This window comes from Calonectris borealis, chromosome 1, assembly GCF_964195595.1.
Source record: "Calonectris borealis chromosome 1, bCalBor7.hap1.2, whole genome shotgun sequence".
NCBI lineage: Eukaryota > Metazoa > Chordata > Aves > Procellariiformes > Procellariidae > Calonectris > Calonectris borealis.
The window spans coordinates 6,322,268-6,337,722 of NC_134312.1; the positions used below are offsets into that span (position 1 = coordinate 6,322,268).

General features: G+C 40.1%; 1 protein-coding gene across 2 annotated transcripts in view; it reads left to right on the forward strand.

Annotated features, from left to right (window-relative positions):
* Positions 1-855: 855 nt before the first annotated feature.
* The window catches only part of CELF2 (CUGBP Elav-like family member 2), a 565,219-nt gene continuing 550,619 nt past the window's right edge, over positions 856-15,455 (forward strand). The window contains exon 1 of one of the 2 annotated variants that reach the window (XM_075143385.1): positions 856-1,132. The gene's annotated coding sequence lies outside the window, so the exon portion shown is untranslated. The remainder of the gene's footprint in view (positions 1,133-15,455) is intronic. The other variant, XM_075143378.1, reaches the window with a different exon arrangement.

Sequence of the window (15,455 nt, forward strand, 5' to 3'; positions counted from 1 at the left end):
ATTTATAATTAGAAGTTATAGATTATGCTTCTCTTTGTTTTCGAAGGATGATTTTAGCCCTGTTGCTAAAAGCCTGTTAGCAACAATTAAAACAGCTATAAAATGTGTTTATAGCTTTTGTACTTGTTTTTCTTGTTAATTTTCATCAAATATTTCACACTCATATGATGTCTACTAAAAGTCACTAGCACAGACTCTCAAAAATGGTCTTAAACATCTGGTTAAAAACATAGCTTTTTAGGTACTGTGATTGTTAGTTCGTCCTTTTTACATGAGTGTTGTGCCAGTTTTTTGTTATGCTTCTGACTTCTGTTACTTTTTCTTCTCAAAAATGATTTGAAGAAGTTTAGAAGGAAAACTTAAAAGCAGAGCAAAAACAATACTGGCAACTTTTTTGAGTGCCAGAGTTTTAACTGCTTTCTGTTGAAACGCTTTCCTAACTTTCCATTCAAACAAACATTTTTTACACAGTATTACAGGAAGGACTGAATGCATGCCTGCAAAGTGCAACATGGCAAATATTTCTGTATATTCTACATATACCATAATGTTAAAATCAATCTGTTCAGGTTAGTTTCCATTCTAAGCAGTGCTGAGAAACACAACCACCAGTTTCTGTCACGTGCTGCGTCGTATCAATTAAAAATAAATTAAATTTCATGCAAAGAACCCAACTTAAAAATCCCAGCAAACAACAACAGAACCTTTCCGCTAATGATTTTCAGTCATCAGAAGTGGAGAGAGATTCAGACAGCAGACAGCATGGTCCCAGCATGCTTTTTGCCTTTTTTTTTGTTTGCACAGTAGCTGTCAGTTGCAGCCCTGCAGGTAGTAGAACCCAGTGGGAAGAGGGGCGGGACAGAGCGATGCTGCCTGAACTGACAGCAAATTTAAATTACTGAGCTTTCTTTTTCTTTTTTTTTTTTCTTTCTTTCTTTGCGTGCCTTTTTTTTTTTTTTTTTTTTTGGTATTTTTCTACTCTGCGACAAACTGAAAAGATTCTAGCACACGCTAATTTAACAACCCTGCTTCGTCGTCTTCTTTTTTTTTCCCCCTTCTGTTTCCAGGATAATTAAAAGAGAAACCTGTAAACGCAACATTCCTTCAAGCAAGTTGGTGCTGCAACGTGCTGGTAAGATGAATTTAATTTTTTTTTTCCCATCCCCATCTTTTCTTTTCCTTTTTTGGAGCTGAAAGCTTTTGTATATCTAACGCAGTTATAAGTGTGGTTCCCCTGCTGTGGAGGGTTAGGATGTAATGAAAAGGTGTAACTGCTTGATATGTGACCTTCTCCTATTACTTAAAATGGATAATAACAGCTTTCGGGTCTGTCCTCATGATGCTTTTCTCTCTGTGAATTGACTATTTGCTCAACAGAAGCGGTGCTGTGATTGTCGCACTATGACAATGGGGACTTGATTGTTTTTTGGTTACTGTTCCATGCTCCTATCAGAAAAGATACTTGAGTTGGGGGTTTTGTCTATGTGATTTTTTTTTCCGAACGTTGCCTGAAGCACTGATACGACGGGGGTGGAGATGGGGGTGGAGGAGATGATCTTGGGTATCATTCTGCCTGTTCAGCTGTTTACTAGGTAGGGAAGTGCAACACTGAAACTTTTTAAAAAAATAAATAAATATTTTTCAGCTTGCAGCGAGTGGGGTCAGTGTATCCAGGATTTATTGTTGTCCAGTGCTGGGTAAAGTTCTTGCTGTCCCTTGCATTGTTCTTCTGGAGAAAGGGGGAAGGGGTGTTCCACTTCATATCTTGTCATGCCATTGTAGTAACTAATTGCAAGAAGCTGACAAACTTTAAGATGAAATACCAAGCGTTGCTTTTGTAAAGAATGAGTTTGATGCTGTGGATAGTTTACTATGAATACAAGCCTGCCAGATCCAATCAGATCTATATTTTACATTATGCAGTTCCTGCCTTGCAAGTCCCCTGATTTCCAATGTCTGCTTTCTAGTCTTTTTCTGACACTAATATATTATTATTTTACTTTTTTTAGAAAATGAGATGTGTTTTGCTTTTGCTTTGTGTTTACCCCTATAAAACTTAGAAGGTAACGGGTTTTTCTCAGGCTTTCTGGATGTAATTCTGGCAGGTATTAAATGCTACAACACCTACTGAAATCAACAGGAAGGCTGGGCTTGCCCTGTATTTAAGAGGAAATTACCGAGTACTAGCAGAACGGGATCATACGATTGCTGAACTATCTCTCTTTTCCTAACAGCAATTAGTTGTTGTTATACTTAAGAGTGGATCATGTAGGCTTTTACTGAAATATTTAGAATAAACTACATGAATAAACATTACACTAAGGAAAACTTTTTGAACATAAGATGGGATTTTTCAGAGAAATCTAACGGAGTTAGAAAGCCAGTGTGATTCAGTCCTCTAACTCCTTGAAAGCTGTTTTCCTTAATATTAAAAAAAAAAAAAAAAGGTGTCTTGAAATTAATCATCTGCAGATTGATGCATCAGATTTTCCAGACTCCAAGGTTTGTTTTGCCAAATGCATAATGTGATCACAGGAGCGAAATTGTGCAAGGAGAGGGGAGATGAGGAGCAGTCAGGGATTAAGGGAGACAGACTCTCTTACATGTCCCTGGAGAGAAGGAGAGGACGTGCCAAGGCCATATGGAAAATCACATTCTTTCACAGCAACTTTGTTAGGGCAGAGGGTTAAGGGTGCTGCACTTGCAGAAGTTCATCACTCCCTATTTCAGCCTCAATTTCAAGCACTACAATACTTTTCTGAAGGTTTACTTTGCTTGGGCAGAAAATGCTGGTGTCTTGTGAAATGGGGTTGTTGTAGCTCCCACATCTTGCTTTCGCCCTGACAACTTGCCTCCCCCCACCCCAACACCAAGGTCTGCAAGGCCCAGAAAATTAGGCTTTGTCCCTTGTAATCCTAAACTCCCATCCATTTATAACCAGAGAAAAAAAGGATTGAATTCAGCGTTCTTGTTATGGAAATAAGTTTTTATTCACTCAGTATCAACTGACAGTTAGAAGCGTATCTGATGTAATATGAATAAACTGTAGGCTGTTGACAGTAAATTATGCAGCTATAGTCTCTCATTCTCCTAGAAACAGTGCTTTTACAATGCTCAAGTGGCCTAATAGGGTGAAACAACTACCAATACTCTCATTTGAGTTTCCTAATCACCCAAAGCCATGAGAAGTCCATGGTGGTTGATTCCCACTGCCCATGGTGGGCATCTCAGCAATGGACAAGGCTGCATGGAGTAGAGCCTGAATGCAGCCAGGGGTATTCAGTCATAGAGGTTATGTCAAAGTTACTGTTATGAGGCAACATGAAAACATAGTACAGCCAAGTTTAGATGCTGAGTTTGGTGACAAGAATTCGTTCCGAAAGTCATGAAGTATAAAAAGCCAGATATCTGTACCTTTAAAAAAACCCACCACCCTAACCCAACTCACCAGTCTACTTTCTCTTTGCATTTAGTCTTTACATATATATATTTTTAATTAATCTGTGCACTTTAAATTGCTGTTGGCTTCTAGCAATATTGTCTTCTACCCAATGCTTGGAAATTTCTAGTTGAATGGAATTGCTTTCATTGTAACAAAAAAAAGCAAGCCAGAAAACTTGCTGTAATTTCCTGTCAGTAACACAGAAATAAGAAAATACTAGGCTAATAAAAATGATAATCAGAGTTTACAACTGTTAACAAGATTCCTGAATAGAAATGGTGCTATTATGCACAAAGAACTTCTATCATCACCAGAGGAATGTAGTATAAAATTATAAGTTTTATTATTAGGGCCCTGTCATCCAATCAGAAATCAACCCATAATCTTACTTGCGAAATGCTGTAAGTTTTGGCATCTTCCCTCACCTCCTATTAATAAAATATTAAAGAAATTTTATAATTAGAAACTTTGATAACATAGTTATGAATTTTCTTTACAGGAAAAAGCTGGCATAATTCTGTATTTCTTCCACATCTCCAACTCTCCATATAAAGTTACTGCAAGCCTGAGTTGCACGCAGCGGGTAGAATTGGAGTAAATCACAGACTTGCCATGGGCAATAGTGACGGGATTTCATCAGCTTTTTTCTCCTGAGAGAGGCCAGATTCTCAGACTTTTCTCAGGACTCTGCAGAAGTACTTAAGAACATGCCATAGCACCTCTTTCCCTGAATGGGATTATTTATTAACGTTACATTTCTGGTCAGCTGAATTGAAGTATCATAGAGTCAATGCTTAGATTTTAACCTCTGAGGATTATTTTTTTTCATTCTAGTCATAAAAGACTTTTACATTTCTCTTCTACCTGCAAATTATTTATGGCATTATAAGGGGCTTGCTGTGTTTCCATTTGATTTGACAAATTAGCTATGGTCTTGTTTCAGCAAGAACCACTCTTGAAGCTCTACGTCACCAAATGGAGCAAGACTGCTGTACCTGGCTCAGAGTGACCCCAAGTCTCTGGTCCTCCCCCACTAGCTGATGGATAAGATATTGGGCCAACACTTATCAACACACACTCCTTCCACAAGCCTGGCAGCCTATCACATGTCCTTCATCTCCTGGTGCTGTGTGCATGGTTCGCTGTAGTCTCCTTGGGACTCCTAACCCTAAAAATAATCTAATAGCTCCTAATTACTTTCATCACTCCCAAGGCAATAGAACACACAGTATTTATCAGGTCACTAGGTATGAATTAAGAATATAAATAAATATTTTATTATATTAAGGTAAACAGTAAAATATTAGCAAGAATGAAACAAAACGAAAAGAGAAGTAGAGCCCTGGAGAGCTCAGTTCTAGACTATAATTATCACACAAAGTCTTTTTGGGTTGCTTTGTGTCTCCCGTGGCTTGTGAGGCTGATAACTTAGCTCCCATCCTAAGGCTGATGTGCTCCGAGAGCTCTTGGAGCCACATTTTTCCTACTCCCATCGTTAAAGACACTTTACTGTCATCTTCCTTGGGGATGGTAACAAAGGGGGAGCAAACCAAAAGCTCTGCTTATATATTTTTTTAATTTGCTTTCTCAAACTGGAATCTCCAACTGCCTGTATATCACCCATATAAGTGTTTGCTCTCTGTTCCTGGCATTTGGGCACCAGAGGTAGGGTTCATCTCATCCAAATTTAGATACCTATACTGTAGACAACCACACCTGAGCTAATCACCTCGGGGTCCCATTACAGTGAGAGGAAACTCCACTTTCAGGGAGTGATTTATCTGACCTATTTTAAATGTCTGTTTTCTTTGAATCCCACTGAAGGACATCACGTTCAAGACTCAGATCATTTAACTGCCTCTCCTCCTCAAATTTTCTTAATTAACCGTACTGTTGCATTGCTTAATTTAGGCATCTTTTCCTCATCTGCTTCGCTTCTTTTGTAACTACTTCATGAAGACAGAGGGCTTAAAATTCTGTAAATTACATACCTTGAAAAACAGTCATAGTACTGACTTACTGAGCCTCATGTAGCTGGCAGTGGGCTTAAAACAAGGCTAATCATAGCGAAATTAAGACTGGATTGCATAGACAGGGTAATGTCACTCACATCATATTTCATTAGTCCTCAAGAGCTGCTGGGGGGATGCTGTCAGAAGTGCATTCCAGGCAGTGTGTTTAATGTACAATTAATCTTGTTTCTCATGGCTACTTTTATTAGGTTGAACTGATCTAGTGAAAGAGGCGCTGCGATTGGTTTATTTTTCTACTTTGCAAACCAGTGGCATTCAAAAGTTATGCTGCAATGCTTTAAAAAATCTAAAAGTCAGGAAATTCCATGAGTACAACGAAGTCTACCTCATTTAGGCACCAGCATTTTAATGAGCTGATGCTCCTGATGTAAGTTCCCTTGCCCAGGGGAAGCTACGTGCATTTGAAAGCTTCCAGACAGACAATTTGGCTTCCTAAATTTGTACAGCTAAGGCTGCCTTTACAGTGCTAAAAGGATGGGCTGCAGAGAGAGCCCCATCTCCCAAGTGTTACAGTGTACCTCACCTCCACGTCTCACCTGGCCATCCGTGGAGGGGCTAGTTGTGTCCTCCTGGCCCTGTGCTTGGCCCCAGGCGTTTGCTTTTGTGCCCAAGTACATGGCATGAAGGGTTGCGGGTGATGCTGGTGGGCTCACAGCCCACTAGAACAGAGGGTTGGAAGGAGCAGAGGGAGCCAGTGTCGGAGCAGCCTTGTTTGTAAGGTCTAGAGGAGGTGATACCTAAGGGTGACTATAACCAGCATCACAGTCAGGTTTATCTTCAAGGGAAATTTGATTAATTTCAAAAGTAAACTTGTCAGCACATATGTATATATTAATATATATAAAAATACACAGTATGGCTGTTAGAGACATAAGTCTGCACTGGATAGCTAAGACATTCAGCAGTATGGACACACTATGTCAGACAAACATGGTCTCCCTTAGGATTCATTTATCTCTTCACTTAAGTAACATTCAGGATCCTAAAGATTAAGTGTAGGTTTGGTTTAAGTTAGAGAAACTGGATTCTACCATTCATTTAAATATAAAATAATTGATCATCAGGCACGATTGAGATAGCTCTATTCTGAACCTGAGTTCTGCAGTGTTTTGCAAAAATAGTCTTTATTCAGACAAGGACAGTGGCTGGATTTTGAAGCATGCAGAAAATGTGATAATAATTGTGTGAGAACTGCTCACATAATAAAAGCTCTGAACACAGGATTTGATCTCTTATACATTTGCTATTTTCAGTGGTTAATGTATAAGCACTGTACAAGCCACTGACATAGTGAGCAATCCAGAAAGCCTGTTGCCTGCATTTTGGATAACAAGAGACAGAAGTATAGATTAATAGTGGCTCTTAATCAATCTGATGCAGTCAATGTTTTCCATAGGCACTCCATTAATAAGCGGCTCTACTATCGTCTTTCTTTTGCTGTATCCTAAGTCACTGACAATTATGAAGGATGTATGCATACTAAACGAAGCTTTCACGCTCGAATGAAGAGCAATAGCAGCCTACCCAGTGTCACGCAGTAAGAGAGACCACATTCACAGGACATGAAAGGCTGGGTACTCTTGCTGAACAGGTTTACACATTTAAACCTTGATCCTGCAAGGACTTACACACATGCTTAACCTTACACACTGTGAATGAAACCCTGGATCTCTCAAAATCAATGACAAAACTCCACCGACTTCAAAGGGCCACTCAGTGAATAGCCTTTCTGGCTTCAGTGCAGCCACACACAGTGTAGAAGCGCGTGAGCTGATTTCCCCAACCTTGCTTGCTTGCGTGAAGTCTTAAGAGATGGAGGGAGCTGCTAAGTGTAACTTTCAGAACACTTCTGTCTCACAACAAACCATAAGCATTCAAAGATGTTTTCTTGTTTGATCTGTGTTCTGTAGGGGTTTTGCCCAAACCCTATGGTAAAACCTGCAGGAGAGGTTTCTGCTGGAGAAGTCTGTGAGCAATCCATAATGCGATCCTCTCCCTGGCTAGTATTGCACTCTGAGCAGGTTGTTTTCTTCACTTTCCAGAAGATCCAGTCCCTGGAGTGAGGTGATAATGCTGGAATTACATGTCTCTTTTTTAAAGAAAAAAAAATATCTATAGCTTACATAATTTTATAGGAAAACCGGGAAATATCTACTGAAGTGACTTACAGATCAGAAAAACAATACTATATGAATTTGTGCAGGATCTAACTGCCGGTTTTCATCTGCTTGCTGGTGATGGAGATACCCTGTTACAAAATCTAACAGCTGTCTCAGGATCTGTTGGACACCAGAGACGCAATTCTGGCTCTGCCTCAGTGTGTAAAAATGTCCCCTGGCAGTGGTACCCCTGGGACCCACTGTGGAGTCCTGAGGAGTTTGGTGAAGAGCTGGGGAGGAGGGAAAGTGGCGTTAGTCCCATTTTTCAGCATAGATCCCTTTCCAAAGCAGGTTAAGTCAACGATCCTACCCCCCGCACAGACCCTCCGGCTCGACACGTGGTGCAACATGCACCCAGCCCTCATGCTGGCTGAGATGCTGAAGCTGGGGGGGTCTTTGGCAGCCCTGAGTAACACCAAGGTGTCTCGGTTCCAACAGCACAGCTCATGCTGGTAAATGCAGATCTCCCAGGCTTGAGCGAAACGACTGACTGGTGTGTGGATACACCTTTGCGACTTGTGCACGCTAGGAACGAGGAAAGTTTTGGCTATCATCTCCCTAAGCAAGCAAAAAGATTTGTGAGGACAATTATCCCAGTGTAAGTGTATTGTAATAGGGAGTAAGGGTTTGGAAAAGAGATTTATAAAGTTTTGCATCCCAGTTATGCTTTAGGATAAGCCCATGTTAGCATTTGCGTAAGCCAAATTATCACTTTTCACCTAAATTGGTAGCAGTCATTTGGAAAGAAGAGTAGGCTGGGTGAGCCCAGTGAAGCTTTTTTTTCTATTTCAGCATTTTCCTCTGACATGTTTCATTGCTCCAGCAGTGAAAAAAATCCCCAGACTTTACTCTTTTTTTTTTTAGCTTTTACTGTAAAGGTATTCTAATTTTATCTTCATCGTGCTCCTGTACTAATGGGCTTTACATATTCCCAGCAAAGTCCTGTGTGAAATTCTTAACCACAGAGATTACAGAAATTTACTGCTTCACTGGCATGGTCAAGTTGCCACAAAATTGCATTTGTTAACGTAGCTGTGAAAACACATGGCACCTGCCATCTCTTAGCATAAGGATTTTAAATATGGCTGGGAAGAATTTAAGAATGCCTATAAAATGGGGCTTGGCCATGTCAGTTTAGCTTTAGGAAGGAGACTGTGCTATAAAATCTTCACCCATAATTGGACACAAGTGACAGCTTTACTTAACTAGTGTTCACAAATGAACGAGCAATGAAAATGTTCTGCCTTTCTCACCCCAGAAGAATGACCATGGCAGATGTTAACACTGTTGAGAACAGCTTTATTGTAACTACAGGTGAGACAAATGGGAGATTTATTAGTCTGGGCATTGAGGGAAGGGGAGGGAGGGTAAAAGTCGTATCCAGTGCTGTTCCAAAGAAATGCAATGTACATTATCAAACACATTGCACGGCTCACACAGTGCTCTAAAACAGGGGCTCTTCTGTGTCCGTGAATTCATGAGCACGCCTGCTTTCTTGTTTGCTTTTTAAGCACCCAATACCCAGAATCACAAATTGTACATGATTCTGCTTTTTGTTTCCTCATGCCCTACCCTGTACCCATTTAAGTCGATGGCAAATCTCTGACTTCATTGATAATACGATGTAATCAACGACTCAAAGTCTGGGAACTCAGTGACCTGTGAAAGAGTAAACAAGAGACAATGTTGCTTCTCTGATGAAAATCCTGAGACGAGGCTTGATCCAATGTCTGCTGGATCCTTTCTGTTCATTTTAATGAGCTTACAATTGGTCCCTAACATAATGTGCATTCAGTAGAAATCAGCACTGGTTGTTCAGGCACTGATCCAGTAAAGCCCTTAATTATGTGCTTAAGATTATGGTATGGGAATAGTCCCATAGAAGCCACTGCAACCACAGAAATGCTTTCAGTTCAGCAAGTAAGTAAATGTTTTGTTGCTGGAGTATTATCATATTTTTTTCAGTCAATCCCCTCTGCCAAGCAAACTAACAAGTACAGTTACTGAGAATCCAATGCCTTGAGACACCATAAAAGTGGTGATATTCAGATTCGTACCCAAAATTTTTAGCTGCTTTATACCTTTTTATGACCAGATATAGCAAAACACTTTATTGCAATTGTGATATGAATAGCAATACTTGCAGCTTGAAATTCAAAGCTCCCTCCCCTTTCAGATTCAGGGTACACTCACATGTGGTGCTGCTGTCTGATTGTCAGTCCTGTTTCTAAGTAGAATAACATTTTAAAATTTATAAAAAGTAAAACTCTTTGCAGTATAAGCAGGAAAATACTCTTCTCTGTAGTTCAAGTAAATTCTGCCAGTTTGCCCCAAACTCTTTAACCAGGTGCTTTCTTAGAAGAGCTGCTTAAAGACAGTTTGAGCTTTTGTGCCATGTGGATCACATATTGTTTAACTGCTTCACTTCAGCTCATCCCGCTTAACTAGAGGGCACCGTATTTCTGTATTGTCTTGTTTTCATGAAACCTGTGATATTCACCAGGTTTTTCAGGTAAAGCTGTTTACCGCAAACACTGCCTATGATGTTTCCAAAAGTTTCCTGCTGTCAGAAGCATGAGAACCAATTGAAAATATTGGTTTGGGAGAATGTAATCTTTTCAGTACAGACTTTGGTCAGCGTGATTGTGTTCAGTGTAAGTGCCCAATAGTAATGATGTCCAGGCATAGGGCCAAATGCTAAAATTGCCCCCAGAGTGAATATACTCATACTCTGCAAGAGAAGCAGTAAAGTATGCTCGTATTCTGGCCAGCAACATCCGAAAGCACAGCTCCCCATGAGGATAATTCTTGCCAGGAGTATGAATAAGCTGCATTGAGGCTATGCATTATAGCAACGGCTGCATCAGGGACTGCTAAGTAACTCATAAATAAGCAGTCTCTGCTGCCCCCCAATTCCTATATCGAGCTTCAGAAGGTACTTATGTAGCTGCAAGTATGAAAGGCTTGCATAGTGTCCTCAGTGGACTTCGAGAAGCACCAAAACAGAGGTGGCTACTTTCCATTTCCTGCTTCTTCGACTGGCCATAATTTTTCTGGCAAGCACAAATATACAGCGCCTAGAAGGATTTGGCTTCTATTCTTCAGCTCATATTCATCATTTGGATTGCTCCAGTGAAGTTATGAAGCCAGGAGCTCCTGTTATGGTAGGATAAAGACTCCACCACAGCTGACATCTTTATTAATAAATGAATTATGAATAAACCCAGAAAGAATGGACGCACTTTACTAAACCCACCAACCATCTTGTTTTGGGCACACAAGTGTATTTATACCCACATCAGAACTACATTAAAATGTAGGGTTTTTACGTTAGTGCTCAGTTCAGTTTTGTTTTCTTGAGAACGACTTAAGTTCCACTCACATAAGCCTGCCAGACCTCCTGCTGATATACCTTGAAGTCTGCTGAGCTTCTGCCCCAGAATGGCAAATGATAGTCTCTAGAGCCTGACTAATCTTTAAGGACGATAGAAGTTACTGATCCAACATGTACAACTTTTTGCATAACACAGACAAAATAATTTTAGCCAGGAATTCCTACACTAGGGATAAGCATATTCTGTAAGGCTGTAGTATAGGTTAAGGGTATTCTTGCAGCAAAGCACCTTGTCTTGTTTTAGAGGTTTCAAACTTGCTTATGTGGATGCAGTAGTTCAAAGTTTTGTGCAGATAGGTAGTAGTCAATATAATAAAGAATTAGCATGAGACCTCTATATTGTTCTATACTGTACTTCAGTTCTAACTACTGACACACAAAGATCCAGATGCTGCTCCTTTGCAGCAGAATTGCAAATTCTGAGTTCAAATAAGCCAATAAAGTGATTTTCAGAAAAGCAATACTTTGTCCATGGACTCCTTTTCTTCAGATACATTTTTCTTGCCTTTCAGGACATTTCATAATCTACTGCACAGATATCACCTTTTGGAAAAACATGGAAATATCACCAGTTGATGTGTTTGTCTAAACAAAAAGCTGTATAATTTAGAGCACGGATAATCAACCCCTTATGTAAGTGAAGACAAGCTGATCACCATAAAACAGAAAAACATTGTCATAGTTTAATTTTCTTTCTGTCCTTCTCTTTCAACAGTAAAAGAATATACTTTTGTGCTGTAGCTGCTTATCTTTGAATTCTGTTATTTCCAATCAACTTCATACCTCAAACTATTAAAAACCTCAGGCAAGTCTTTCTCATGAAGTACGATTCACAGATTTGTATGAGTTAATCTTCAAAGATTTTACTAGAACAAAAATGGTAATCCATGACCTCTTCTAGTGGTTTATCTTATATAAATGTATATCTCTGCATAAGTTTCACAAAATATATTAGGACAAATTAAATGGCATTGAAGCAGGACAGGAAACACTTCAAAAGGAACTCATTTTCACATGCTGCAAAGCTAGTTTGGGGAACTTAACTCAAAAGATCCTCCATGCCTCCAAGTTTCTTTATGCAGCTTCATTCATTGTCTTAAAATTAATTTTCCTGGGTGGGAAAACTTGTTCTCAGGAACGTAATAAAACTGGTTTTGAAGTCCTGGTGATAGTAGTTCATGTTACTGCGTTGTCAATACCTTACTTGTGGGCATGCCTCTACGATTATGTCAGTATTATGGAATAAAACAGTCAAGGACCACCATATGCCCCCAAGGCCTGTTGGTATGGCACAGCCGATATTCATCTGCATACACACCCTGCAACGCCAGACAGACTGACAGCGTCCAACCGTGCTGTTGGTACCTGCTGCCCCTTGACCCAAGCTTGAATATTTTGAAGGGGAGTGTCCGTTGGCACAACCCAAAGCTCTGCAGGGGAGCACACTATCAGCTAAATGTCTATGAATGATCAGGCAGTAATGCTTAAGTCGCCACCCTGGCCTTGATTTTTTTTTTATTAGTATAGACATAACTAATAGAAACACAGAACAGGGACTCTCCTCTCTAGAGTACTCACCCGCTCTGATTTGAACTTCAGACGGGTGCAGTTTCATACCTTGCCAACCATGTTATAGGGGATCTGAAAAGAGGAGATGGGAATAATTGCTAGCAGGTGGCTGTAAAGATTAAATAGGATGTTTTCAAATATAAAAGTATATCCCTAACCTGCATAATAAAAATTCAGTGTGTGGATATATCTATAGGTGTCCCAGTTTCGGCTGGGATAGGGTTAAATTTCTTCCTAGTGCTGTGTTTTGGATTTAGTATGAGGAGAATGTTGATAACACACTGATGTTTTCAGTTGTTGCTAAGTACCCTCCTAGTCCAAGGACAGCTCCCGTGCCTACTGACTGAGCTAGGTACACAAGATGGGAGGGAACATAATCAGGACAGCCAGCCCAGCTGGCCAATGGGGTATTCCATACCATGTGACATCATGCTCAGTACATGAACAGTAGGCGTGATCCAGGAAGTGCCGATAGCTACTTGGTTATTGGTCAGCGCGGGTGGTGAGCAATTGCATTGTGCATCACTCATTTTGTATATTTTATCATTATCATTATTATTTTCCCTTTTTCTGTTCCATTAAACTGTCTTTATCTCAACCCACGAGTTTTTCTCACTCTTACCCTTCCGATTCTCTCCCCGTCCCACTGGGGGGGCGGGGGGAGTGAGTGAGCGGCTGCGTGGTATTTGGCTGCCTGCCATGTTAAACCACGACAACAGGACATCCCTGAACCATAAAGTTTTGGAACATGGGAAAGTATTATAAGCTTGCTTTACTCTTACAATCTGCTTTAGGCATCCACTATTGACCACTGATGGAGACAGGACAGTGAGTTGAATAGACATCTGATCTAACCTGGTGCAACCCTGGTGCAAAATCCTCCTGTTCCCTGAAGGGGTGTGGGCAGAGGCAAGGAAAGTTTCCGCCTTCATTAGAGGAAAGAAGGCTGGCTGTTGGTACTGAGTTAATGAGACCTGATGAGGGCTGCTGGAGCGGAGCTGGCTTTCAGACCAAGCACGTCTGTATCCATCCAAATAAACACACCAGGTACTCATCAAAACACCCTTGGAGCAAACATCCAGGAGCAAATTGGATTCTGAACAAGCATCCAAAGATATAAAAGCATAAATATACTGATGTTGTCCCTTTGGAAAAGTCAGCTGCATACATTTAACAGAGCAGGAGGGGGTGAGGGAACAGGGGTTGTGTTATTCTACTCACTTGAAGTGTCAGTTTAGATAATTTTTCTAATTGAGTCTTGATATTTCACTGCTTCCCATATTTCCCAAAATGATTATTAAAAAATAAACAGATCTTTCTTAGTTGTCTCTGAAATAATAATGGCAAAGGCTTCATTGCATATGCAGAAACTCCAATTCAGGTGAAAATTATTTCTGGCAATGCAGCAGGTGGCATCAGGCAGACACATCTACTAATAACGTTACTTCTTTTGGTGTGTGTTGTACAAGAAGCTATGGCAGGACATGTTCCAATCCTGGTTTTATTAAATGAACAATACAGACCACCAATAAGTGTTATGTCAGTGGAAAATAAAAGCATGCAATATGCATATAATATGATGATGTGAAAATGCACATAGAGGACCACATCACTGTGCTTTCCTTCTGCAGGGTTTTGGCAGGCTTCCTATGTAGCTGGCCAGTTTAGAATTAGCAGGGTCAGAAGAGATGTCCCAAAATTTAATATAATTTGGATTTATCAATACCAGACTCCTCTGAGGAAAAATAAGTCCTCTTTCCACAGGATAGATAAGTGTTCCCAGAATATTTCCCCAGACAGATTCTCTTCTGCACATCCCTTTGCCAACTGGAACCTTCTGATCTCAACATCCTTAGTGCCAAATTCTTTAATGGTGTAAATGAGTGAAACTCCACCTAAGGCAGTGGAGCAGATCCCATTTACACCTGCAGAGAACTTGGCTTTGATTCTGTAGCCAAGGAGAAATTAAAACCATTGGTTCTAGTAGATTTGTTAGCCTGTAAAAATGCTCTTCATCTCCGGTTGCAGATAGCTCTGTTATCCAGTCCAAATGTGAGAAGGAAAACAGCAGAAAATGCTCTTGAGGGGGTGAATTCTGGACAGGGAGGGTGACGCAGTGGAGGATTTAACGGGATTTTGTGATCTCTATCATATGATCGAATATACATTATCATAATTTTGATTCTGATCTCTTCACTTGCTCTCTGTGCAGCTTTTTTCCAGATCTCCTAATATGAATCACTTATTCCAGATTGCTCTTTGAAGAAGGCATCCAGTGATACATCAGAGATTAACTGAGTCACTCATGATGGATTGTGCTTCATGGCTTTATATACCACAGAAAATTATGCATTTTACACTACCTTGTAAAATAACCATTTATCTAAGTAAACATATTGACTCCTTTTGGGTTCATATGAAAACTGTCCTCGGTTGTGAATCTTAATTTAGCAAGCTCTTGACAGGCAGGAAAAAAGACAGCTAACAATGATGGAGAAGAATCAGTTACTTAAATGTCAATAGAGGGAGTTTAAAAAATGAGCTCAAAGTAACAGATCAATTTGTTCTCTAGCGTCCGGTCAGAGATACAGAACTTGGCAACTTCTACCACCTTTTCCCCTCTCAAAAAGAAAAGCCTTAGAATTTGTGGCAAGTGGTGCAGTTATATGCTGCTATGGTGTCAATTCAAACATGACAACAGCACGTGCTAGAGAAAGAAATGAGGCCAAATGGTTAGAATAAAGAGAAACAGTTGAATATCATTTTCCAGGGATTCTGCCTCTTATCTTTCCACACTTATGTAGGTACCAAAGCAAGATATCTCTTTTCCAAGCATCTCGGTTTGTTCTTCTGTAATA